A 17985-nucleotide genomic window follows, 5' to 3' on the forward strand; every position below is an offset into this window, starting at 1 on the left:
CCAGACATGAGCTCAGCTTTACTAGCTTAGCCCTGATGCCCTTACGGGAACGTCTGCCCCGTCACGCAGCTGTCTCTGGACTCCTTTCCACACGTGCGAATTCCTCCGTCAGCCGTGCGAGTCATTCCATGGGTGACGTTAGCAAGTCTTCGGGGAATAACTGTTCGGGCCACCTTAAGGAACGCACGGCCTATAGTAGGGCTGCTGACTCTCCGGCTCCACCCCTCGAAAAGTGCGAATGAAACTCTTCCAAGCCACGGCGCTTGAAAGAAAGAGAGGGGAGGGGGGGAAAAATCTTTATGAAGCGAAGACCCGAGGGATGCGCAAGCTGCGTGGGATCTAACGCATTAGTAGAGAACCAGTAAGTGACAGGGTTATGGGTACTTTATTGAAGATTCTTTACCTTCTCGTTGACTTCATGCGTTAGGAAAGCAGATGTGGTTACTGGATCCGAACTGGTTGTTATTTGCTACTGAAAGAAGGAAGCGGGTTGCCCGGCCCCTTAATATTGGAAAAGAAAGTAGTTTTTTTTGCAGGGTTAACTCCTAGGCGGATGTAGTGGGCCAGACCGATCTTGGTGGGAAGTTCGTGCAACTGCAGGGGATGCTTGGAAAGGTGGCCAGCTGCAAAGGGAGGCAGGGGTTTCGTGTCTTTAAAAGAAACGTGGGTTATTCCGTAGGGGTGAGGAGCCGCTCGTACTGGAAAATCCCGCGCCCCCGTTTTCAGCTGGCCGTCTTTGTGACGTTAGGACACGCTTTTCCGTAATCCCCCGCAAAGACCCTCTTTTGCTCCAGTGTGTCTAGATCCTCCCTATCTGAATCACGGACCGACTGAACCTTTGCATCTCAGTTCCTCCATCTATAAAATGGGAAGATGTAAAATAAGGCAATATTCTGCACCCTGAGCTTTACTAGCATGGCAGACAATAGATCTGACCTGTTGACACGTTTGCTGAGTGGCATAATCATCGAGACGAGAGGCCTTTGATCCCGCGCTGTTTTTAAAAGTTCGTTTCTCCTTGAGTTTTCCAAATGTACATATGAATTTTAGGATTATGACCCTGTAGTTAAGGAGGGATTTTCCCCACACACAAAAAGCTGCATTTCTGCCACTATGTATGTAGAGTGTGATCAGTTGGCTCTGCCTACTCAAGCGTCAACATCATTTGCAAATTATTTATTTGTTCTTCATTTATCTGTGACCTTGACAGGGTACATGACAAAAGGGGTTTTATCGTTTCCTTTATGTGTTAAAAATCCTGCGTGTAATCTATGTTAGGGTTTGTGTTCCTGCCTATTGTTAGGAATTTGCCATTTGTATGAAATAAGGTGTAAAAACTGATTGCAGTCAAGACAGCAAACAAAAAGAACAGTAGCTTAAGCCCCAATGTTTGTTTGTTTTTTTAATGTTGAAGTTTAGGGTTGCCAATCTCTTGGTGGTGCCTGGAGATCTCCTAGAACTATAGCTGATTTCCAAGTGGCAGAGATCCCTTCGCCTGGAGAAAATGGCTGCTTTGGAGGGTGGGCTCTATGGCATTATACCCCACTGAAGTCCCTCCCCTCCCTAAACCCTCCTCTCCCCAGGCACTGTCCCCAAATCAGGCATTTCCTGACCTGGAGTTGGCAGCCCCACTTTGAACCCGTGTTCAACATAGGGCTAACTATGATGAGCTAGGGTGCAGTATAAGAACCTGATGTTTGTGCTAGTCCCAAAGTATGTGAAAGAAGCTGCCTGTACATTAGCATTGGCTTCTCTTGCTTAAGCCTTAGAACGAAGTTACGCCAGTAAGCTCTTACTGTAGTTTTGTGAGGTGATGCTCGGATTTTGAAAATAATTCCTATTTTTGTGTTTTTAAAAGGCTGCCCAGTGGGGAACCAAAACAGCCTACAACATTGTTCTCCCATCCTCATTTTATCCTAATAACAACAACCATGTGAGGTAGGTTAGGCTGAGAGAGACTGATTGGCCCAAGGTCAACCATAACCTTCCATGGCAGAATGGGGTGTCCCCGACGCTGGTCCCAGGCTCTACCGTACACTGTCTCTCTTTTCTGTTGTTAGCCCTTGGTCTTGTTCAGTCAAGAGATGGAGGCTCAGAACAGTGGTCTCCAACACACTGCAAAGAATCCTCAGGTGGTTCTCAAGACCTGTATAAAGCCACCAAAATTTGTTGATACCATTTCGAAGGATCTGCTGTTAATGTGTCCCCTCTTTCGGAAGACTTTCCCTTGCCGTCTGTCCCTCCTGACTTGTCCATCCACTGCTGCCATTTTGGCTTCCAGTCATGTGACTGTAGCGTGGAGCTGCCTCTCCCTGAGAATGCTGGTCTGGGGGGGGGGGGCTGTACACCAGAAATGTGGACAAGTATTGGGTGTCTTGGGTGTGTGTGGCTGGTATAGGCAGGGAGTGTGGGTGAGAGAGAAGCCAGGGGAGAGCTTTTGCAAGGGCACGGCCTCTGAACCTACTTGTACTGGCTTGTTCCTCAATCCTTCTAGTGGCTGACTTGGGTTTCCTGTCCCCAGCTTTCTTGGCCAGCTGACCCTGCTGCCAGTGTTTGACACAGGTGAAATCATAACACTGGCTGCTCCTCTTCCTGTCACAAGACTGTGTTTCATTTGGCTTTCATAAGAACATAAGAAGAGCCCTGCTGAATCAGACCAATGGTCCATCTAGTCCAGCATCCTGACTCACATGGGGGCCAACCAATTCCTCTGGAGGGCCAACAACAGGGCACAGAGGTCAAGGCCTTCCCCTGATGTTGCCTCCTGGCTCTGGAGTTCCAAGGTTTAGTGCCTCTGAATGTGGCTAGTAGCTGTTGATAGACTTATCCTCCATAAATCTATCTGATCCCCTTTTAAAGTGAATTCCACATTTTAATCACTCTCTGTGTAAAGTAGTATTTCCTTTTGCATGCTTTGAATCTACTGCCCATCAGCTTCATTGGATGTCCTCGAGTCCTAGTATTTTGGGAGTGGAGAAAAAAATTCCCTTTGTCAACTCGCTCCACCCTATGCATAAATTTATAAACCTCTATCATGTCCCCCCTTAGTTGTCTTTTCTCAACTGAAAAATCCAAGACTCTTCAGCCTTTCCTCATAGAGAAGGTGCTCCAACCCCATTATCATCTTAGTTGCTCTCCTCTGTACTTTTTCCAACTCTGCAATATCCTTTTGGAGATACAGTGACCAGAACTGCACACAGTATTCCTAATGAGACTGCACAATAGACCTATACAGGGGCATTACAATATCAGCTGTTTTGTTCTCAGTCCCTTTTCTATAATCCCTAGTATAGAGTTTGCCTTTTTCACTGCTGCAGCACACTGGCTTGACACTTTCATTGAGTTATCCGCTATGGCCCCAAGATCTTTTGCCCTCTCAGTCTCAGCAAATTCCGATCTCATTAGCCTACTCTTGAAGCTTGAATTTTTTGTCCCAAAGTGCATCACCTTACGTGAGGCAGGACATCCCTTTGCAGAAGCCATGCTGATTTTCCCTCAGCAGGCTTTGTCCCTCTCTGTGCCTAACAATTCTATTTTTGATTACAGTTTTTATTAATTTGCCTGGGACAGCCTGACTAGCCTGTAATTTCCGGGTTCCCCTCTGGATCCCTTTTTTTTTTTTAAAATTAAATGGTGTTATTTTGCTACGCTCTAGTCTTCTGGTACAGTGGTTGAATTTAGTGATAGGTTACATATACAGGTTAGGCTGCGGTCACACGGAGCATTAGGCATGCTAGAGGGACAGAAGATAGGCGGATTTTCCGGGCATGATCTCACCGCCACATCTGGGAAGCGTCGAGCTCCCGTGGCGAACCCGAGGCTTCCCGTGGAAGATGCGCGGTAAAAAACTAGTACCTTGGAAGTACTAGTTTCCTGAAACCGCGGGGCAAGGGCGGGCGTCTGATCGCGTTTCCGGTGGTAGTTCCGGCGCCCGCCCATGTCCCCTCGGAAAAAGGTTTTTTCCCCCCAAACTCTTCACGGATGCGCACAAGCACCCAAGGGAGCATGCACACATTTGAGTTTTTTTTTTTTTTAAAAAACCAACCCCGTTTGCTCCGCGCCCTGCTTCTTTGCCGCGCCGCAGGACTGTGGAGTGATCGGCACCTCCCCCCTACCACGGGACCTCCATCGGTAGGTCTGCTCGAGCAACCGCACGGTTTTTAGCCCCGGGGCTAACAGCCACGTTCCCCCCCCGCATTTTCCTGCCTGTGTCACCGGGACCTTAGTAGATCAACTATCTCATGTCTGAGTTCCTTAAGAACTCTAGGGTGTATGGCATCATGACCTTGAGAATTATTGCTTTTTAATCCCCCTAGCAGATCTAGAACTTCATCTCTGGTCACCTGAGTTTGGCTGAATTCTTCATACTCTCTTCCAGAAAATAGAGGCTGTGGTTTGGGTACCTGCCTCACCCTTGCCACAATGAATTGAGCTTCTCTGCCATCTCCCCGTCTTCCTTTAGCAACCCCTTGATTCCTTTGTCATCCAAAGGCCCCATTGCTTCTCTGGCTGGTTTCCTGCTCCAGATATATTTTAAAAAATGTTTATTGTTTGTCTTGATCCTTTTAGAACCCGCTCCTCAAAATCTCTTTTTGCGTGCCTAATGATTCACTTATATTTCTTTTGCCAGAGCCTGTGGCCCCTCCTATTCAATTCATTGGAGCAGACCTTCCACTTTTAGAAAGAAGCCTCTTTACTTTTTGTAGCTTTCTTTGACTTGTGGCTCAGTGGTAGAACATCTGCTTGGCATGCAGAAGGTTCCAGGTTCAATCCACAGTATCTCCAGTTCAATCCCTGGTATCTCCAGTTGAAAGATCTGACAGCAGGTGATGTGAAAGACCCCTGCCTGAGACCCTGAAGAGCCACTGCCAGTCTGAGTAGACAATACTGATTTTGATGGACCAAGGGTCTGATTCTGTTTCATGTGTTCATGTGACCGGCATTGTTAAACATGCAGGCTTCCTTTTAGACTTGGCAGTGCCTTTCCTAACTTGTGGAATGCATTCTATTTGGGCTTTAATTAGTGTGGTTTTAAATAGCTTCCTCCAGGACCACACAGCTGCATTTCCCAGTGTCATTGGTGCCAACGCGCACCATGACTGCTGTGATATCACATAGTTGTAATTCAGAAAGTCTCATCCTTTTTTCCAGGGTGGAAAGTGGGTCCTGAGTCTGGAAGGGCTGAAGACAACTGGCTTGGTGAACAGTTGGAGCATCCTCATTGCCTGGAATCCCTGCCCCTAATCTCATTTTGTTTTTGAGGACACTGTGTATGCACAGAAGCCTGTATGTGGACGTCAAGGGGATTTGTGGGGCAGTGAGAGTCTCCTTGGTGTTGCTGGGTTTTTGGTGAATCCTAGAGCATTGCCCAGTCACATCGACCGTCACTTCCAGTTTTGTCCTATTGGCACAATGATGCCAAATGCCTTCCCCATTTCCCCCTCTGCTAGCTCTGTCAAGAGGTGGTGGGGAACATGGGGCTCAGGCCAAAACGTGTCCTAGCTCCCCTATCCTTAAATACAGATGCAGGCAATAACTAGTAGCTTAGATGAAAAAGAACTGGAAAAATCACTAATAGTTATATACAACCAGGGCTATTTTTGGGCAGGAACGCACAGGAACGGAGTTCCGGCTGGCTCCTGAGTTGGCCACGCCCACCAGGAACTCATTAGCATAATAGGCCACACCCAACAGCAGAAACTCATTAGGATTGGCTACATTAGGGGTGTGTGGCCGAACATGCAAAGGAGTTCCTGCTACAAAAAAAGCCCTGGGTTTTGACAGCAAACAAGGTAAACAGAATAAGAAGCAAAAGGTGGGTGTGGCTGGATGACCACACTTCTGGTAACATGGGGGTGCGGCCTAATGTGCTAATGAGCTGTGCTGTCAGGGGTGTGGCCTAATATGCTAATGAGTTTCTGCTGTTGGGTGTGGCCTATTATGCTAATGAGTTCCTGCTGGGCTTTTTCTACAAAAAGAGCCCTGTAACACAACTGATCTTTGTTGGCAGCTTAGTTAAGAACCTCTGTGTTCAGATACAGCATTCCTGAAGTAGCCCGTTTTCTGCATGTCTTGCTTCCTGGAGGCACCTGGTGACCCATATGAGAAACAGGATGCTAGACCTTACGTCTGATCCAGCAGGGATCTAGCACCCTGTTTGACAAGAACTAGGTCTTGCCGCCGGTTTCTAAGACAGCTGTAGAAGCAAGCACTGTGCAAATTAAGTATGGACACGTGGCCCCAGTAGAGTGTTGACCTGCGTAAAAGGTAAAGGTTCCCTTGCTTGAAAGCCAGTCGAATCCGACTCTAGGGTTGCGGTCCTCATCTCCGTTTCAAAGCTGAAGAGCCAGCGCTGTCCGAAGACGTTTCTGTGGTCATGTGGCCGGCATGAGTAAACACCAAGGCGCACGGAACGCTGTTACCTTCCCACCAAAGTGGTACCTATTTATCTACTTGCAATTTCTTGCTTTCGAACTGCTAGGTTGGCAGGAGCTGGAACTAGAGATGGGAGCCCACTCCGTCTTGCGGCACCTGGGTCTCGAACTGCTGAACTACTGACCTTCCGCAGCCTGCAGTTCAGTGTCTTAACCACTTGAGCCACCGCAGCTCCTGTAGCGATGTACACAGATATAAAAAAATTGGTATATAATGTCCTTGTAAGATAAGAATACTCTAATTTCAGCAATATAAAATAGGAATACTCTTTGCAGAAGTGAGAAGTGGAGCTAGAGACTGTGTTTTTGTGGTATGAGAAAGGAATCCTTGCCTGTGGTGTTCACACTTATCAAACAATTATATTTGTCTACAGTGTTTTTATGTATTGCAGTTTCTCAGAAACCGATTTGACCAAAGGTCAGAGTGGGACACCATGAAAAATGAGGTTTTTGCCATTAACCCTCTTAGGGTAGAACTAGTAAATGTACAGACAGTTTGGGGAAGAGCAGTTATAGGGAAAATGTAGGGCAGGGGTGGGGTAAATAGCCTCTGATATCCCACTGTGAGCACACCCTTCTCAGTGTTCCCAGTACGGCTGCCGACAGGAACATGCACATGGCTGAAATTAAGGGAACAGATAAAAATTAAACTGTTGCTTGTCCCTACTCCAGGTCAACATACCCCTTCTTCTGTAACTGCAAATTTCACAGGGCAGGTAGCTGTATTAGTCTGAGATAGCAAAACAACCAAGAATACTGAGCTTTTTTTTAAAAAAAAAATTATTATGACATAAATTTTCATGGACTAGAAGCCAAATATGTCATCAATTTGTTAGTTTTGAAGCGCACACGCACCCTTTAAAGAACTGGTGATATAAAGATCTTCCCGAGTAGGAAATGATGCATTTGGGGGCATGGGATACTCTCAAACAAAGGTGAGCAAAATAGCATTCCTGTTAGTCAGAGGAAGTGAGTCCCACTGATTTCAGTGTAGCAGTCAAAGTATTACTGCCTTGGACACAGGAGGCTCTTATCAAAGGTGTGTTATCTGCACACCCACACAGTTGGACCAGAGGTCCTTTGTTGTCAAAACTAGCACATCAGTGTTAGATTGTCCATTGTTATAAGTTAGAGTTTTAGCCTTTAACAGAGATTAATGGCTGAAGTCCACAAGTTTGCTAAACCAATTGCTTCTCATTGAGGACACTTCCGCAAACTCTGCTTTAGTTTTGTTCACTGGTAGGCAACACAACCTCCTGTTAAATTCTGTTAAATCTATGTTCGTAGTATCTCCGCTTCACATACAGACACGTTCCTTCCATTTTAGGACTACTGAAATTTCTATTTTGATCTTCCTTTTTAAAAGAAAGGTATTTTTTTGTAAGCCTTCTGACTCAGCACTTTCGCCATTGACTTGGAATAGCCTCTTGTGAAATGCAGAGAGAAGTTACAAGCTAATTCTGTTAAGTAAGAATCTCTTACAAAATGTCCTGTTGTGAAAATTATCCCTGGATAAAGTTAAAAGGGATAGAAAAACAGTAGCAGCTGGTGATGCATTCTAATGGATACCTGGCAATATACAATAAGATTATCATTTCTCAAAATTTGAACTTTCTTCTGGGGGCTCAAAGCCATTGTTAAGTGTGTGTAAAATGGGTCATTTAGACTACAGATATAAAGTGGGATGGAGGGCACAAAGATCTGGTGGGTGGGACTAAACTTAAGAGCTGTCCCCTCCATCCAGGGGGCACAAAGATCTGGTGGGTGGGACTAAAGATCTCTCAGAGAATGCTCAGTGCTCTCACCAAGCTACTTTCCCCAGGATTCTTTGAGCAAAGCCATAACAGTAAAACTCGTATAGAACTGATGTAAAAATTTTAATATAAATTCTTCCTAAAGGGAAAACGCTAAGGCTGTGGTCACGCACACTAAATAATCCACTTTCAATCCACTTTCAGTGCACTTTCCAACTGGAGTTTTACTGTGTGAACTGGCAAAATCCAGTTGGAAAGTGCATTGAAAGTGGATTGAAAGTGGATTATTTAGTGTGTGCGTGTGACTGCAGCCTCAGTTTATTTTGAAGTCCAGCATTCTGCAACCTCCTTGCACGTGTTTTGTGTGGCTCCTGAAAGAGGTAGTTTTGAGATATATAAAGTGGATGGTCTTCTTTGGAGCAATTGTCATGGTGGGATGGAGTGGCTACCACTGATTCTTTAAGTCTGCAGTACACTGGCTTTGTCTTGCATAACTTATTCTTTTTCCTAAACAGAACCTGCATTACTGTGACTTAAATGAATAAAGCAAGAGTGTAGACCTATGATACTTGATCATAGATTACTTATGCCTCAGGTTCTAAGTTACCTGGAGAAGGTGTCCTTGCTGCATAAGGCTATCTTACATCTATGGCCAAATCTACACCTGTGTTTTTATCTGGTTTCCCTGCGTTTCATCTTACGTCTATCTATACTTCCTTCCGTCTCCGTGTTCTAACTATGCCAGTACAAAGAAAAGTGTCTATATCTGTTAACCGGGATATCTGTGGTCCTAGTTCCAACACTCTGACCACCACTACGATATTGTAACGCTTCATGTGGGTCTGTCTGAAAAATTCTCAGAAACTTCATTCCAGAATGTGATTGCTAGGTGTTTTGACGTGAGCAAACCATTTGGAAATATATCAGTTTGATCCACCTGCAATGTTTTTGGTTTATTTCCAAGACCAATTCAGAGTTGTGGTTTAACACTCTAAATAGTTTAGGTCCAGGGTATCTCTAGGACTGTCATCTCCACTCTCAGGCTGCTTGTACTGTGCATTGTGTCCCTTCGCCTACATGACGTGGCCTTTTTGTTTGTGGCATTGAAAGTTTGGAGTGAGGGCGGCACATTTTGTTCCAGTCCTTTTAACTTTCAGGAGTTTGATGGAGATTGCCATTGTATGCACACTTACCTGGAAGTAATACACATTACACCTAGGCTGCGGTCACACACATTAAATAATCCACTTTCAACCCACATTCAGTGCACTTTCCATCTGGATTGTACTGTGTGAAATGGCAAAATCCAGCTGGCTTTAAGGTGTAAGTCGATACACAGAGGAATTTCAGACAGGCGATATATTCCGGTAAGGAACCGGTTCTCAAACGGGTTCTGGTCTGTCATTTCAGACAGAACCCGTTTGAGAATCGGTTCCCTACCGGAATGTATTTGCCATTTCATACACAAAAGCTTCTGTCCCGTTTAGGAACCAGGACTGAAGCGTTTTACCTGTCAGCCGCTTCCGAGTAGTCTTCAGTTCCCTCTCCTGGTTCTGTTATGCTTTTTCCCCGCCGTTTTTTGCCCACGCGGGCTTTTTTTTAAACGGTCAATGTATAGCGTTATAGCGCTATAGCGCTATGAAGCGAACATAAAAAAAAACACACGGAGATTGCCCACACGGGCGAAAGATGGCAGGGAAAAAGCAGTGCAGTCTGAAATGCCAAACCGCTTCTGATCCGGCTCATTTCTGGTAAGGGAAAGCCCTGTGTGAAATGGCAGCCCTGTGCCGGTTCACTTCAAAACGGATCATTACCGGCTTGAAACCGAGTGAAACTGGGTAATGTGAAATTCCCCACATGTTTTCCTTTTTGCTGGGTTCCAAGCTGCTAGTATAGAGAGCTAGTGCTGATCAAGGACCAGACCTGGTCACACCCTTGATTGTCCTATAGTTGTGCTTCTTCATTGGTACAGAACAGTATTCTGGTAGGACAAGAAAAGTCAAAGAAAGATAAAAACCTACAATAAATCTCCTTTTCTGTCCATCTTTTCTTCATGCTGTGATTCTCTTGGGTATTCCTGGATAGAGTTCCTCCCGGCCTTCAGATGAGGACAGTGACAGGACTTCTTTTGGCACTCTCATATAATTCCCCATCCCTTATAACCCCTCCCCCCAGGGGAAACTGGGGAGTTAGGATTTCTCTGCCATTTTATATATTGTATATACACTGTTTTTATCCACTAGTACGTATTGGACTGTTTTAATTTAGTCTTATATCGAGAATGTATATTATTCTGTTGTAAGCCGCCCTGAGCTCTACTTTAGGGAAGGGCAGCCTAGTAAATCCAATTTAATAAATAATAATAAATACTAATTGTGGTGGCCCTGGTTTTATCAGCAGAAAAGCTGATTGGATCCAACTCCTACTTCATGATGGTGAAGCTAGGGCTGCCAAGTGGGGGCGGGTGGCGGGTAAACCCCCACTTTGGAGGCCCGATTTCCGCCGCCGCGGAATTGGGCCCCGGGGGGAACTCCGCCCCCCGAAGCACAGTGTGGCTGCGTCACCGGAGGTGACACAACCAAAGCGCGCACGCGCACAGATCCAGGGACGGCTCCTGGAGCCCGGCAAGGCTCCCCCGCCGGTAAGTACTTTACACTTGGCAACCCTAGGTGAAGCTGATGCTGGGGGTTATTGGCATAGGGAACACATCAGGAAGGGAGGGAGTCGGGCAAAATTACTTTTCCTTGCTTTGTTGGTGGGGAAGAAGCAGTGGGTGTATAGGACCCGACCCAATGAGCTTCGAGTTGTGATTTGAACCTGGCTTCCCAGCTCACAGTCCCTCTGCTGACTCAGCTCTCCAGGGTCTTGGGTTACCGCAGAAATGAGGTTATTTCCCACAAACCTTGCTTGACCAATAGGAAACTTTCTATTTCCATGTGAGCATAAGTATCCTCTTCTTAAGAGACATACCTTCATTTGAGTAAAAATAGTGCTACTGATTAAAGCCAGTAAGAGCAGTCCTGCTTGGGGAGTGGATTTCTGCCATCTTGCCTTGTTGGGATCCCAGGCTTTGCGAAAGTTGATGTATTTAAGTCCATTGATTAACTGCACTGTATTAAAATTGATGCAAATAAGACAAGTGTTGACAGGGCATTTGCACACAGATACCCAGCAACGTATGTTAAGAACTGTTACTTAATAAAGCATCAAAACTCCATCCTTTCTTGTTTCAGTTGGTCTAAAACCTGAACATAATGTGGAACCCACTTCTATAATTTTTGGTAAAAATTCATATTGATGTTAGTTGGCACTGTGCCACGGAATTCCCTGTCAGTGCGATCAGTCATTATAAAATACAACAGCAGTGAGCTATTATACAAGAGGTTACAAGAGAAGACTGCGATGCTGCTTTTATACTGTTCCTCATAGTGGTTAAATTTAAGGGAACCACAACTAAAATGTTATGTAAGTGGTGCTTTACTCCCTAAAGATTAAACAGGATTCATGGCTGTAATAATTACTACTCTTGTAAATGTGTTAAGAGTTGATGCAGGGTTTCAACTCATGTAGTGGTCATATCCTGAAGCTTATGAGTACTGGAATATAGTAATTTTTTTCTAATTGATTTAGAAGCTACAATTTAAATCGAGCTACAATTTAAATTATAGCATATGTTTTCAGACCTCCCCGCATAATATATTTATTTTCTGTTTAGTGGCAGCTGGTTTTGGAAATCGCAAAAGGTTCCAAATCTGAAAGACTTTATAGGGAAAATTCTATCTGTAGCTGAGGTAGAAAAAACCCTCATCCTTTATTCAGAAAGATACACATTTCTGGAAAGAAAATCATAATTGAGGTTTATCTGCTCTGAGCCACCAAATCTCCTGGATCTCATGAGGTCAAATTAATCTATTTATATATTTAAAGCATTTTTTTCTCCTGCTTTTCCCCCAAACCTTACAAAACTTTCAAAGTATATAATAAGAATAAAACTGCAGAACCAATTAAAATAGCAAGAAGAGCAGCAGAAGCAGGAAAGCTTATGAATGACTAGGAAATCACATTTAAAACAGTAAGCACAATCACTGTTAGTAAACCAGAGAAAAACTAAAGCGATGCAGTATTTGTAATACAGAACCGAGATCAAAAGCTGTGCAATATTTGTGATATGAAACAGAGAGCAAAAGCTAAACTAACTTCCTAAAATTAGGAAGAATGAGAATAGAATTGACTTTTCCTGGTGCTGTCATTCTTTGGGGTACCCAAACCCTGCAAGTTTGCATGTTGTGTTCGCATGCCTTGTATGCTGCTATCTCTGCTTGGTAAAAAGAAGTTGCCAAATCTGAGCAAGACAGAAGCCGCAGCTGCTTTAAGCATGAGTAAACTGACTGTGGAGTGATCGCCCCAGGTTGCAATAACTAGTTTAAACAGAGCGGCCTTCTCTTTAGTGGCATATCTAAAAATCTTCTTTCCCCGTGGACTTCTGTATTGTTTCTTAGCTCACTGAAGTAATATGTTTATTTGTAAGTGCTAATTAAGAGGAGTTCAGGCCTCTAAACCTGGGGAATTAAAAAAAAAGACAGTTGAAAAGAAAAGGGGTTGTTGGTGGGCTGATTCATTTCTGACAGATTCTTCTGAGAACAGGATTTATTTTATCAGAACAACAGGTTGGAAATGATCACAGCAAAGGCAGGTAGGAGATGGTCCCTCTTTCCTACAAATCAGTTGTTTTCCTCTCTGATACCTCCAACTCTTGTCCGAGAGATGCAGCTGGACAGAATGGTGAGTACACGGAACGGATTTAACAGACCATTTTTATCCATCCCCCCCCCCCCTTATATCCCCATATAAGCACCATGTAGTTGTGATATGACAGTCAAGTTTTGGGGATGCCGATCGCTTGCTGACCTACCCACTATTTTCTTCTAGCCACTCGAGCTTTACTTTAGAAAGAATTTCAATGTTTGGCAAACATTAAAGTATCTGGCTGCAGCTTGAAGGTCTCTAGGTGGGGGCTGAACAAAAAGCGCACATAGCATTTGCTTTGCTTTGACAGCCAGAGAGATGGACCACTTTTCAAACTGTTGTGTTCTTGCTCCCGTGGCAGCGGGAGCAGTTATGGTGAAAACTTCCATAAAGGCCTGATGTTCAAAGGGACCTCTCAGACACATGCATATGTAGATCCTAGCCTGTGCATTAGGTACACATTTTAGTGACATCATTGACGATACATCCTGATCAGAAATACTCATTTAAAGATCACCCTTCGCGTAACATTCTTAGGAAAAGCAGCGCTGAATGTCCCCCGCCCACTCTTTCTGGGTTCCACTACCTGTTTGCCCTACAGTGATGACTTCTTGTACAGCTCTTATCAGTTTAAGTTTAGCTACACAGGACTGAACAATTGAGAGGAAGTCCTTTTAATTTTGTCTCATGTCAACGTCTAGCATCCTGCCACTCATTCTGCAGCCCGACGAGAGCCCCACTTGCAATTACTGTCGATCAAAAGAGCCACTTTACTGTGTGCCCTGTGAGCCACCCCACCGTGGGCAATAATATAACTTTTAATATTTAAGAGATACAACTTTTCAGTTTAATAGCTTTTTCACATGTGGCGTGGTCTCTCCCCACCACTCTTGAATCTGGAATGAAAGGAAGGGTCTTCTTCTCTGTCTCTCCACGTTCTCTTCAGTATAAGGCACAGCTGCTCAGACTAAATAGTGAGGGTGCCAAGCAATGCTCCCTCTAAGCTTGTGAGCAGAAATTCTACTTTGTGGGCTACTGGCATTGAAGTTGTGAGCGAGTGATTGGGCTACTGCATGCATTAGTTTGCTCTGGAGCCCTCCTTCCTGAGCTGAGACAAAAATGTGTGAGCCGGAGGCTAAAAAACTGTGAGCTAGCTCACACTAACTCAGCTTAGAGGGAACACTGGTGCCAAGGCACTGGAAGGGGAGGAGCAAACTGGGTATGAAAAAAGTGGAGTAAAGCCGTCACCAATACACTGTGGCTAGCTTGCTTTCCCCCTGGGCAGCTGCCATGGTGGTGGTTTCACTCTGTCTTCTGTGCACTGCAGTCAGGTTGCTGTCTTCCTGACAGTGGCCTGGGTGCTTAGATGAGAGTGCAGAGGCTGTAGATGGGTAGGGATTTGCTGGAGAGGACAGGCTCTTTCCCCCCATTTCTGGCATGAGGCAGCTTAGAGACACTCGCAGCTTACCCATCCTCCACTACCTGTGCCAGCAGCTGTTTCAAGGTGGCAAACGGTTCCCATAGTCCCAGAGTGCAGTGGCCTTGCTCACACTCCAGAAGGAGGAGGAGGAGGAGGAGAGAGGGATTTTATACCCTCCCCTTCACTCGGAGTCTCAGAGCAGCTTACAATCTCCTTCCCTTCCTCTCCCCACAACAGGCCCCTTGTGAGGTTGGTGGGGCTGAGAGAGCTCTGAGAGAACTGTGACTGACCCAAGGTCACCCAGCGAGTCCCAGGGTGCAGTGGCCTTGCTCACACTCCATAAGGAGGAGGAGAGAGGGATTTTATACTGGCTCTCCTGGAAATGGTGCAGGTGCCACTTTGGAGAACAGTGCCCAGAAGAGCCACAGGTGGCAGGTACAAAAGTATAACCATACGTGACTCCTTAGCCACTAAGCGAGAGTCACTGGTCTGACACAACTGTCCTCTTTGAATTCCCCTTGGAATACAAATGGGATGTTTCTTGTTAAAACTGTCCATTTTATCAGGGGCTCTAACAGCACTTTTGAATCTGTTTCAGAAGGAATGCAGTCCTTCACCTTGTGCTCATTGGCTTATTGTCACATTTGTAGATATGGAGGGTTTTGTTCCATGGGGTGGGTTATGCAACTGTTAGGATGTGTTCTCCAGTTCCAGTGCAAAAGAGCACCTGTATGCAAATAAGCATTTAGGCGTGCATCAGTTATACCTTTGGACAAATCTTCAAGGCAGCATTTAAATAATGAGCTACAGATAGAGTAACAGCCTCATCTTTGAGATGTTCAGTTCAGTTAGATTTTATTTTGATACAAAATCAGTTCCGGAGAGTCAGCAATAGTAAAAAAGAGAACACATGCAGTGTGACAAGCACAAATGAGCGCGGATTGGGGGGGGAGGGGAGACAGAGCAGATTACCCTCCTCTGACAGACAGGCAGTTATTGGGACTCAATCAGCCACTTGTGTATCCCACACGCCTGTAGGCAGAATTTGGCAACTCTATTAGTTCTCTCCTAGGAAGAGTCTGCAAGGAGGAGAGAGACATAAAGTTGTTCAGATCTTCCAGGTAAAGTTGACAGAATTGGAGCAGTATACTGATGTCGGATGTCATTATAGAATGGCCAATGCAGCAGGACGTGTTCAGTGGACTCTACTTTCTGTTTTCCCCGGATGGACAAAGCCTTTGAGGGGACGGGACATGATGGCAATCTGCCTTCCAGGAGGGCTGGAGGTAGAGCATTAAAGTGTGCCAGGGTAAAGATTCTCCAATATGTGGAGATCTCAGGGGATCTAAGGCTGCGGTTACACGGGCAGGAAAATGCGGGGGGGAAGCATGGCTGTTAGCCCCGGGGCAAAATAACGCACGGTTGCGCGAGCAGACATCCCGTGGAGGTCCTGTGGTAGGGGGGAGGTGCCGATCACACCACAATCCTGCGGCGCGGCAAAGAAGCGCCGCGGCAAACGGGTGTTTTTTTTTCCTGTGCACCGACGTGTGCGCATGCCCCGTTGGGTGCTTGTGCGCATCCCGAGGACACTTGGAAAAAAACCCCCTTTTTGTGAGGGGACATGGGCGGGCGCCGGATGCCATGGGATTCCACCGGAAATGTGATCACGCGCCCGCCCTTGCCCCGCGGTTTCCGGAAACTAGTACCTCCGAGGTACTAGTTTTTTACTGTGCATCTTCGGGGTGAAGCCTCGGGTGAGCCACGGGAGCTCTACACTTCCCAGATGTGGCGGTGAGATCGCGCCCGGAAAATCCGCCTATCTTCCGTCTCTCTAGCATGCCTAATGCTCCGTGTGACCGCAGTCTAAGATAACCTGCTGGTTGAAAACATTTGACACGCTGCTGTATCCGTGCCCTATCTCATCGGGCATGATACCAAAACTGCTCTTTAATTATTTGGTTTGCTTTTTGATACCCAAGATGCAGTAAAACTTTGGGGGGGGGGGCATGTTTCTGGAATTTCCCCTCAATTGTTCTTTGCCAGGTTGAGTGGTGGCTGTCAGCAGGGATCAAGGGTACTAGACCCAACAAACTGAAAATGAGTTTTAGCCAGTAGGTGGGTGCTAGTAGCCACATGCAAGTCTCCAAGGGGATCAGCCCAGCCTCTAGTCTGAGAAGGGCATTTAGAATACTGTGCAGGACTCCAGATTGTTTGTAGGAACTTGGATTGTACCACTTGCAGTAAGCGCCTATAAGAGCTGTATTCTCATGGGATGACTTTACTACTTATTTCCTGCTGGACGCACCAGTGGAGAGGTCTCTACTCACACATTCTGCAGGGCGACCTTCCTCTAGTTTGCTGGTAAATTAAATCTAGTGGGCACAAGATATATGCTAATAGTAGTATTTACAAGCCAGGAGTTATTCCCAAAGAAATGTGCATAGGTTATCTGTTGTATTATGGAGTACTTTTTGTTTCCGATGGTAGGTTCTCCTCCCCAGTGCCCCCCCACCACCACATTTTGCTTAGCAATAAACTCCAAAGATGGCTGAAGACATTTTGGTGTCTAAGATTTTGTGCTTTTGTGTACTAGGAATAGGACGGCAACCAGTTGCCAACTCCAGCTTAGCAAGTTCCTGGAGATTTGGTGATGGTACTTGGGGAGGGTGCAGTTTAGGGAGGGGAAGGAGCTCCTTGGAGATGGAATTCCATAGAGTATGCCTTCCAAACTGCCACTTCCCCTGGGGGAACAAATCTCTATAAGCTGGGGATGAGCTGTAATTCTAGGAGAAATCCAGGCACCACCTGAAGGTCGGCAACCCCAAGACCAGGATGAATGTTATCTTTCTACATTTGCAGACCAAGGGTGGCATAGCTCAGAAAGGCAAAGGGACAGAGCAAATAGGACCCCAATAAGTGATTTAGAAGCATTAACTACTGTGATATTGAGAATCTGTCTCATCACGGAAAACATTTTAGTAAAGCTTTGTTCTGATAATTGAGCAGAACCTTTAGTTACGCATAAGAGGTGGACCCGCGATACTCGCGGGGGGTGGGTGGGGAGGGAGGCAGAGCTGACATTTTGCAACTCCACTCTGCACATACCTGGGTTACAGTTATTCCATTCGGCCTCTTTTCTCCTCCCCTGCAAATCGCCTCAGCTTGGCCCGCCGCCCCTCCACCACTCACTGCTTGTTCGGGGCCGCCATCTTGGCAGGCGGGGAGGCGCTCCGTCACTCACGCCTCCCTCAGGCGGGGCCTCACCAGGGGATTTGGCACGCTGGAGCTTGGAAGGAGGGACCGAGGGCGGCCGCGGGAGGGGGCTGCGCCTTCCCGACGCCCCTGGTAAGTTGTGGGGGTGTGTAGCTTTGGGAGGCCGGCCTTCCATGAGGGAGAAGAGGCCTCCTTGCTCGCTCGCCTGCCTGGGCGCTTTGCCCTGGGTGCTTTCTCCTTCCCTCCCCCCCCCACCCCCGGCTCCGAACCGAGCACGCAGAGAGTTGCTCAATGTCAGGCAACTGCTTTATCACAACTAACGTCCAACTTAACACAGACACAAAGCAGTAAAAGCGGCTCCAGAGGGGTGGAGTTAACTCTTCCAGTTAACTCTTGACTTTCCATTTTCCTACACTTA

At 46.1% G+C, this 17985-nt stretch overlaps 1 protein-coding gene across 1 annotated transcript in view; it reads left to right on the forward strand.

Moving 5' to 3' along the window:
* Positions 1 to 248: 248 nt before the first annotated feature.
* Positions 249 to 17985, forward strand: part of PLA2G4A (phospholipase A2 group IVA) — a 130771-nt gene continuing 113034 nt past the window's right edge. Inside the window, exon 1 of the mRNA XM_015424990.1 lies at positions 249 to 361. The gene's annotated coding sequence lies outside the window, so the exon portion shown is untranslated. The remainder of the gene's footprint in view (positions 362 to 17985) is intronic.

This window comes from Gekko japonicus, unplaced genomic scaffold (genome assembly GCF_001447785.1).
Source record: "Gekko japonicus isolate JY-2015 unplaced genomic scaffold, Gekko_japonicus_V1.1 scaffold2075, whole genome shotgun sequence".
NCBI lineage: Eukaryota > Metazoa > Chordata > Lepidosauria > Squamata > Gekkonidae > Gekko > Gekko japonicus.